The sequence below is a fragment of the Rutidosis leptorrhynchoides genome, chromosome 3 (genome assembly GCF_046630445.1).
Source record: "Rutidosis leptorrhynchoides isolate AG116_Rl617_1_P2 chromosome 3, CSIRO_AGI_Rlap_v1, whole genome shotgun sequence".
Taxonomy (NCBI): domain Eukaryota; kingdom Viridiplantae; phylum Streptophyta; class Magnoliopsida; order Asterales; family Asteraceae; genus Rutidosis; species Rutidosis leptorrhynchoides.
The window spans coordinates 19,028,788-19,037,477 of NC_092335.1; the positions used below are offsets into that span (position 1 = coordinate 19,028,788).

Here is an 8,690-nt window from a genome sequence, read left to right on the forward strand (position 1 = left end):
TTGAAGAAACCCATGAACCTGCAACATCACCACAAAAGCATCTTCGAATTCCATTGTTGTTCATCTTGTTTAGCAAAAGAAAAAGAAGGATGGAGAAAGACGATGGAAAAAAGAAACCCTAATTTGTTAATTGGGGATGGGAATGAACGGTACCAGTGATTAAATAGATGGGAGGATTACGGTACAAGTGTAATTTCGTAAAAAAAATAAACTCATGGAAAATCCAATTGGCAAAATTTTGATGACATGTTGGCCAGATGGCAAAAAATTGCCCCAATTTTAAAATTTTCAAACACGCAGTCCTTTTAGCAAGTAAAAATTAAAATAGAGTCCTTTTCGGGCTTAGACAAATTGGGGGTTACCTTGATTGTCATATTTGACAACATAGGTTACCCTTTCGGGCCATTTGCCCTTTTCTTTATTATTATAATATTATAAATTGTAATACACACACACACACACACATTATTTATATTAATAAATGCTGGGATATTCATGAGTCATCAACTTTTTTCTTCTTCTGAAGAGGAATAGGAGGCAGGTTTGTGTGTTATATATACACACACCGACACACCTTCTTTGATAGGATGTAGTGAAAACGATTACAAACTTTCTTGAAACCTCTACTTATAAACCTACTATTAACATAGTGTTGCTGCTAATTAAAGTTTCAATTTTCTTATTTGCTTTGATCCACACCTGAGGTGGTAAGCTACACTTTCTTTGGTTTTCCACTTATATTTGATAAATTATATGATATGATGCGTGCCATTGTGTATTGGCTTCTATGCATATTTATATTTATCAGTGATGCTGTTCATAGTCTTGGGGGGGTTAAAAAAGCCAACATGACGGTTACCAGGTCATGCATCGAGATGGAGAGACAAGCTCTACTGATATTTAAAGCGGACGTAAAAGATAAATATGTCGCTCTATATGATTGGGGAAATGAAGTAGAAAAGAGGGATTGCTGCAAATGGTTGGGTGTCCATTGTGATTCCCACACTGGTCACGTAGCCACACTTAATCTTGGTTTTCTTTCTCACTTAGCGGGTAAAATTAATCCATCAATAACACTTTTAAAGCAGTTGCAACACCTTGATATATCTGGAATTGATTTTCAGTCCAGTCATATACCAAACTTTTTGGGTTCCCTTACCAACTTAGAGTATTTGGTTATGTATGGTGCTAATCTCAGTGGACCTATTCCTCGCCAGCTTGGAAATCTATCCAAGTTGTCTTATATTGATCTCCGTGAGAATTCTTTGGTGGGAACTATTCCTCATCAGATTGGAAACCTTTCCAAGTTGTCTCATATTGATCTCAGTGGTAATTATTTGGTGGGAACTATTCCTCGTCAAATTGGAAACCTCTCCAAATTGTCTCATCTCGATCTCAGTAATAATTCTTTGGTGGGAACTATTCCTCATGAGCTTGGAAACCTCTTCAACCTGACTCATCTTTATCTCAAAGTTAATTCGTTGGTGGGATCTATTCCTGCTTCTTTTGGAGCTTTAACTTCTCTCACCACCTCATTACTCTCAGATAATAAACTAGGAGGTGTTATTCCTCATGAGCTTGGAAATCTCTCCAACTTTAATTGGCTTGATCTGAGTGGTAATTATTTGGTGGGATCTATTCCTTCTTCCTTTGGAGCTTTAATTTCTATCAATGATTTAGACCTCTCAGTAAACTACCTTAGGGGTTCCCTGCCCAATTTCACTGGATGGTCATCGTTGACTAGCTTGTCGCTTGCTCATAATTCTCTCAATGGTAGCGTTCCTAACTTCACAGGGTGCGATTCCCCTACAAGAGTTAGACCTCTCTGGTAATTAGTTGAGTGGTGATGTACCCAATAGTGTGGGCCAACTTTCAGATCTTGAATATCTCGATATTTCATCCAACTCCCTTCATGGTGTGATATCCGACTTTCAATTTATAAATCTCTCATCCTTAACCTATTTGGATATGTCTTTTAATTCACTTTCATTTAATTTTAGCTCCCATTTCATAGTTCCTTTCCAGTTGGTGACCATAAGATTGCATTCATGCAAACTGGGACCTAGTTTCCCATTATGGATCAAAAATCAAGCAAGCTTCGAACATCTTGATATTTCCAATGCTGGTATATCAGATAGTGTCCCTGTGTGGTTCTGGCACCTACCAGATGTATTAACATTTTTGAACGTCTCATCAAATGAATTGAGAGGTAAGCTACCTGATCATATATTGTTAGACTTTGTGGAGTATCCTGGATTAGACTTGAGTAACAACCGTTTTGAAGGTATGGTACCACTATTTCCTTCTAAACTTGCCTCGTTAAACCTTTCCAGAAATAAGTTCAAAGGGGACCTCTCTTTCTTGTGTCATATTTATGTGGAATTAACTTTCGTTGACCTCTCCAACAATTCATTTTCAGGGAGCCTTCCTGACTGTTGGTCACAATTCCAAAAATTGGTTGTTCTTGATTTGTCTAACAACAATTTATCCGGGAGTATTCCTTCGTCTTTTGGATTCTTGAATCAACTTGAGGCATTATATTTGCGAAAAAATGCCTTTGTTGGTGAAGTGCCCATGTCTATGAGCAACTGTACAAATATGAGGTTTGTGGATCTTGGGGAAAACAAGTTATCTGGCAAAATACCGGTGTGGGTTGGGGTAAGACTTACAAAGCTATATGCACTTGTTTTAGGATCAAATATGTTAAGTGGTAGTCTACCTACCCAAATATGTTGGTTGTACAATCTTCATATCCTTGACCTGTCTATGAATCGATTGGTGGGTAATCTTCCTCATTGCCTTGGTAACCTAACATTTATGTCTAGTAAAAGGTCGGGAGATGATTTGACTAATCATTCTTATTACTCATATCGTCAAAATATGACCAAGGAATATCTTTTTATGCGTGGTTTGATTCCATATCCCTGTCTTAATAATCCTCATTATTCTCGTTTTATTTCTTGTCATTCTGCTACTATACCTCAGGAGTTCATTGACAATGCATTGGTTGTATGGAAAGGAACATACAGATCTTTTGGAAGAAGTAATCTCGATCTATTGAATATCATTGATCTTTCAAACAATTGCTTATCAGGGGAGCTTCCCTTTGAGATCACTCGTCTTGTTGAATTAGTCTCCTTGAATATCTCCCTCAAGAAACTGCATGGTGAACTCCCAAAAGATATTGGTCTGTTGAAATCTCTTAATTCTCTTGACTTGTCCAGAAATCAGTTTTCTGGAAAGATTCCGCCAAGTTTGTCAGAGTTGGACAGTTTAGGTGTTCTTGACCTCTCGTACAATAAATTGTCAGAAAAATACCAACTGGGACTCTACTCCAAGGCTTTAATTCATCCTCTTATGAAGGTAATGAAATGTCCCGTTCTTATTGATTAAAAACGTTCCATATTAATTGATTTCGTTGCGAGGTTTTGACCTCTATATGAGACATTTTTCAAAGACTGCATTCATTTTTAAAACAAACCATAACCTTTATTTCATAAATAAAGGTTTAAAAAGCTTTACGTAGATTATCAAATAATGATAATCTAAAATATCATGTTTACACACGACCATTACATAATGGTTTACAATACAAATATGTTACATCGAAATCAGTTTCTTGAATGCAGTTTTTACACAATATCATACAAACATGGACTCCAAATCTTGTCCTTATTTTAGTATGCAACAGCGGAAGCTCTTAGTATTCATCTGAGAATAAACATGCTTTAAACGTCAACAAAAATGTTGGTGAGTTATAGGTTTAACCTATATATATCAAATCGTAACAATAGACCACAAGATTTCATATTTCAATACACATCCCATACATAGAGATAAAAATCATTCATATGGTGAACACGTGGTAATCGACATTAACAAGATGCATATATAAGAATATCCCCATCATTCCGGGACACCCTTTGGATATGATATAAATTTCGAAGTACTAAAGCATCCGGTACTTTGGATGGGGTTTGTTAGGCCCAATAGATCTATCTTTAGGATTCGCGTCAATTAGGGTGTCTGTTCCCTAATTCTTAGATTACCAGACTTAATAAAAAGGGGCATATTCGATTTCGATAATTCAACCATAGAATGTAGTTTCACGTACTTGTGTCTATTTTGTAAATCATTTATAAAACCTGCATGTATTCTCATCCCAAAAATATTAGATTTTAAAAGTGGGACTATAACTCACTTTCACAGATTTTTACTTCGTCGAAAAGTAAGACTTGGCCACTGGTTGATTCACGAACCTATAACAATATATACATATATATCAAAGTATGTTCAAAATATATTTACAACACTTTTAATATATTTTGATGTTTTAAGTTTATTAAGTCAGCTGTCCTCGTTAGTAACCTACAACTAGTTGTCCACAGTTAGATGTACAGAAATAAATCGATAAATATTATCTTGAATCAATCCACGACCCAGTGTATACGTATCTCAGTATTGATCACAACTCAAACTATATATATTTTGGAATCAACCTCAACCCTGTATAGCTAACTCCAACATTCACATATAGAGTGTCTATGGTTGTTCCGAAATATATATAGATGTGTCGACATGATAGGTCGAAACATTGTATACGTGTCTATGGTATCTCAAGATTACATAATATACAATACAAGTTGATTAAGTTATGGTTGGAATAGATTTGTTACCAATTTTCACGTAGCTAAAATGAGAAAAATTATCCAATCTTGTTTTACCCATAACTTCTTCATTTTAAATCCGTTTTGAGTGAATCAAATTGCTATGGTTTCATATTGAACTCTATTTTATGAATATAAACAGAAAAAGTATAGGTTTATAGTAAAAAAAATAAGTTACAAGTCGTTTTTGTAAAGGTAGTCATTTCAGTCGAAAGAACGACGTCTAGATGACCATTTTAGAAAACATACTTCCACTTTGAGTTTAACCATAATTTTTGGATATAGTTTCATGTTCATAATAAAAATCATTTTCTCAAAATAACAACTTTTAAATCAAAGTTTATCATAGTTTTTAATTAACTAACCCAAAACAGCCCGCGGTGTTACTACGACGGCGTAAATCCAGTTTTACGGTGTTTTTCGTGTTTCCAGGTTTTAAATCATTAAGTTAGCATATCATATAGATATAGAACATGTGTTTAGTTGATTTTAAAAGTCAAGTTAGAAGGATTAACTTTTATTTGCGAACAAGTTTAGAATTAACTAAACTATGTTCTAGTGATTACAAGTTTAAACCTTCGAATAAGATAGCTTTATATGTATGAATCGAATGATGTTATGAACATCATTACTACCTCAAGTTCCTTGGATAAACCTACTGGAAATGAGAAAAATAGATCTAGCTTCAAAGGATCCTTGGATGGCTTGAAAGTTCTTGAAGCAGAATCATGACACGAAAACAATTTCAAGTAAGATTTTCACTCGAAATAAGATTGTTATAGTTATAGAAATTGAATTAAAGTTTGAATATGATTATTACCTTGTATTAGAAAGATAACCTACTGTAAGTAACAAAGGTTTCTTGATCTTGGATGATTACTTGGAATGGATTTAGAAAACTTGGAAGTAAACTTGCAATCTTGGAAGTATTCTTGATTTTATAAAACTAGAACTTTTGAAATTTATGAAGAACACTTAGAACTTGAAGATAGAACTTGAGAGAGATCAATTAGATGAAGAAAATTGAAGAATGAAAGTGTTTGTAGGTGTTTTTGGTCGTTGGTGTATGGATTAGATATAAAGGATATGTAATTTTGTTTTCATGTAAATAAGTCATGAATGATTACTCATATTTTTGTAATTTTATGAGATATTTCATGCTAGTTGCCAAATGATGGTTCCCACATGTGTTAGGTGACTCACATGGGCTGCTAAGAGCTGATCATTGGAGTGTATATACCAATAGTACATACATCTAAAAGCTGTGTATTGTACGAGTACGAATACGGGTGCATACGAGTAGAATTGTTGATGAAACTGAACGAGGATGTAATTGTAAGCATTTTTGTTAAGTAGAAGTATTTTGATAAGTGTCTTGAAGTCTTTAAAAAGTGTATGAATACATATTAAAACACTACATGTATATACATTTTAACTGAGTCGTTAAGTCATCGTTAGTCGTTACATGTAAATGTTGTTTTGAAACCTTTAGGTTAACGATCTTGTTGAATGTTGTTAACCCATTGTTTATTATAACAAATGGGATGTTAAATTGTTATATTATCATGATATTATGATATATAATATATCTTAGTATGATATATATACAGTTAAATGTCGTTACAACGATAATCGTTACATATATGTCTCGTTTCGAAATAATTAAGTTAGTAGTCTTATTTTTACATATGTATTTCATTGTTAATACACTTAATAATATATTTACTTATCATTTAATATAATTAACCAAGTGTATCAATATCTTAATATGATTCATATGTACCTAGTAAGACGTTGTTATAACGATAATCGTTATATATATCGTTTTCGAGTTTCTTAAATTAATAGTCTCATTTTTATGTATATAACTCATTGTTAAAATACCTAATGAGATACATACTTATAATAAAATCATGTTAACTATATATATGTCATCGTATAGTTTTTACAAGTTTTAACGTTCGTGAATCACCGGTCAACTTGGGTGGTCAATTGTCTATATGAAACCTATTTCAATTAATCAAGTCATAACAAGTTTGATTGTTTAACATGTTGGAAACACTTAATCATGTAAATAACAATTTCATTTAATATATATATAAACATGGAAAAGTTCGGGTCACTACAGGTAACCCACTACTTTATGGACCTCCACTCACACCAATATCCAACCGTACACCTGTTACTATCGTTGTTGAGGAGGATGACAACGGCATAAATGGAGATGACGACTTTTGGAAATCATATTACATGGGTATGGGTTCTGGATTTGCAGTTGGATTTTGGGGAATATCTGGTCTTATATTTCTCAACCGTCGATGCAGACATTTCCTTTTTGCATCATTGAGTCTCGCAAAGGATTGGATATACGTAACAGTTGCTGTTTTATTTCGAAAGTTAAGCCGATAAATATTGCATCTATTATGTATTCAACTGTTTCATAATAGTCGCTTTGAAATATAGAGTATGTTAAATGTTAATTATAATATAATGTTATATTGCATCTATTCTTTAATGCAATACTACTATTACAACAAAATTTTAGAGCATTTGTTTTACAGGTTCTAGGCATGCCTACATTCATAAGCAGGTCATCTTAATATTTATATATCAATGTCGGATGCCATTCTATGTAACATCCCGCCTTTTTCCGTCAACTTTTCCGTTTAACTATTTATGTTCCGTTATATGTTTATAACACGTCTCGTTGATACGTGTTTGAATTATCTTGTTTAGGTAATTCCCGCACCCGTTTTAAAGTTAAGGGACCAAACTTGCCAAGGGTTGAAACTTTTGACTAGGTCAAAGAGTCAACCCTCATCCTCATCCATTCAATCTCATCTCCTTCACTCTTACTACTTCAACTTTTCTCTCAACTTCCATACAAAGATTCATCATCCAAAATCGAGCTAGCGGTCATCTTGCCAAACAAATTACATATTTGAACTCCTCGTGATCTCCTCTTCAATTCCATACCAACTTCATCTCATTTGGGTAACTTTCTAAAATCACTAGATTTTGTGTTCTTGATGTTTTTAACTTATAAAAGTGTTAATTAGTGTCTATGGCTCAAGTCTAACATGAATATATGATTTATATGCTCGATCTCGTTGTTTTAGTGTAACTAGCATGAACTTGAATTTTGGTGTGTTGTTCTTGAATTTTGGATGATCATATGTTGTTTGATGATGAAAGTTCATGTTTAAATTGTGTTCCTAACATCACTAGCTTCAAATTGGTATGTAGGTTGACATGGATTAGTTTCATAATCATGATTGTTGAATTTGTGATTTTGGGTTAGGGTTTGATAGAAGTAAATTGAATCTTGATGCATTAAATGCTTGATAATGTTAATTGTAAGTGTTAGGTTGTGTTGTATGCTTAATTACCTTCGAAACGGCATACCGTTCATGTAATTTGGTTGCCAAATCATTAAATTGCATTTATGACTTGTATGCATTGAATGAGGAACATTAATTGCGGTTTTTGGTTGTTGCAAGTGGAAGTTTGATTGATGATATGTGTTTAGTTGTTTTACTCGTCAAAATACCTTTCCAACGATGTATGATAGGCGTTATAAGTGTTTGCGGGTCAAGAGTTGTGTTAGAAAATGTTTTGGTTCGTGCACACTTTGAAAAACTGACCAGGATTCTCTGCCCAGGTAGTGGCGCGGCGCGCCCCAACCCCGCGCGGCGCGCAGAATCACCTGGCCAGATTCTGTCCAACTTGGTCAATTTTTGAATAATGTTTGCTATGCTACGCACCTCCGATTCACATGTAACTTGTCCTAACATGCTCATACATGATTAAAAACCTCAGAAAAATAGTTCGGGACACGACCCGAACGTGTTGACTTTTTCGTTGACTTTGACCGACCAAGTTTGACTTTTTGTCAAACTTAACCAATAAATTATGCAATCTTTCTAACATGCTTTTATACTTGTGTCTTGCATGAAACTTGATGATTTGATTCACATGCTATATTAATCGAGTCGTATTGAGCCATAGGACTAATTGAACATC

The 8,690-nt window shown here is 34.0% G+C and overlaps 1 pseudogene; it reads left to right on the forward strand.

The window, feature by feature from the left end:
• The first annotated feature begins 761 nt into the window (after positions 1-761).
• LOC139899725 (receptor-like protein EIX2) lies at positions 762-7,076 on the forward strand (annotated as a pseudogene).
• The last annotated feature ends 1,614 nt before the right edge of the window (positions 7,077-8,690 follow it).